The following is a 1,626-nucleotide window of genomic DNA, read 5'->3' on the forward strand; positions in this document are numbered from 1 at the left end:
AAATAAATCTTTATTTTCTTTTTCTCCTTTAAGGCTTAGGCATTGAGAGATTTAATGTGCCAGTAGAGTTATATTGTGCACACGTGGTGCTTTTGACCCCATGAGTGTGGCTCAGATTCAGAATCGACTCAAGCGCTGAGGAAAGGATCTGCATGCACATTCCTTTAAGCCATAACGAGAGATTTAATGTGCAAGCAGAGTTCTATTGTGCACACGTAGTGGCTTTGACCCCATGAGTGTGGCTCAGATTCAGAGTCGACCCAAGCGCTGAGGAAAGGATCTGCATGCACATTCCTTTAAGCCATAGCTTCTACTTCGGCCAAATTCACGGCATATTGAATGTGCAAAGGGGCGTGGTCTTGAAATCTTTGAGTTGTTGCATGTGCTTGAAAGTGATTATGTTTATTTTCTTCTTGGCCAGTTGAGCTACCTCGTTTTTTTGATTTTTTGATTGGAGTCGTTTAACGAGGCGGAGAAATTGTCTGAGGAATTGCTTGGACAGTAAAAAAATGGTTCGAATTAGGCAAAATAATTTCAAAAAATCTTGTAGAGACAGTGTTTGAATCATATTTTTGATGGTGGAAATGGATTCAAAACCATCAAAAACGTCCAGGATACCTAAACTTTTGAAGTTTAACAACTATAACTTGAATTTACAAAAATCCTTGCCGGAATTTCTCTAAATATGACCAGAATTTTCATAACTTTCCAGGCAACTCCTCCGCCTTGTTAGACTAGGCGATTTTTGAAGATGGAAATAGATTCATCACCATCAAAAACGAGAATTTTCATAACTTTCCGAACAACTCCTCCACCTGGTTAGACTACTAACTTTCCAGACAATTCCTCCATCTGGTTAGACTACGCGTTTCTGATTTGTTTGTTTTTATTTTTTATTTTTTTAACCACATGGTGAATCGATAACTGCCAGTCCTAATCTATGGGAGACCCAGGATAAATCCTCGTAATTGCCACTATAACACCAAGAGTACATCCAACTATGTACAAGTCAATATACTAAGATCCTATGGTTTTAGCAACACAAGACTCCCGTGCCGCCCATAGCAGGGAGTGTACTCAATGAGATTTGAACTACGGTCTCCCAGGCTTCACCTAAGTAGACTCAATGAGATTTGAACTACAGTCAATGAGATTTGAACTACGGTCTCCCAGGCTTCGTCCAAGTAGACTTACCGTCAAACCACACGTCACTATACTACAACGTTGATGAGGCATATGAAACCAGAGAAAAACGCAGGGAGAGTTAAAGTACGTTGTAAAATGGGGTTGGTTATGTCTTAATTGTCTCACAAAGAGGTGGGGGACATTAGGGTAGGAATCTTTGTTGCATGCGCAGACGCCGAATAACATAAGAGGTCTGATAGGGGTGGAAAGGCAGGGAGAGTTAAAGTACGTTGTGAAATGGGGTTGGTTATGTCTTAATTGTCTCACAAAGAGGTGGGGGACATTACGGTAGGAATCTTTGTTGCATGCGCAGATGCCAGATAACATAAGAGGCCTGATAAGGGTGGAAAATTACATATTAAACTGGAAGAGATCGTAGTTAAGCCGTCTTTGAGGAACAAAAACACCCTCTTAGTTATAATGTTTTTTTCCCTTTATTTT

This window comes from Pinus tabuliformis, chromosome X, assembly GCF_031772625.1.
Source record: "Pinus tabuliformis cultivar Carrire ecotype Pingquan chromosome X, CPIR1, whole genome shotgun sequence".
Classification (NCBI taxonomy): domain Eukaryota; kingdom Viridiplantae; phylum Streptophyta; class Pinopsida; order Pinales; family Pinaceae; genus Pinus; species Pinus tabuliformis.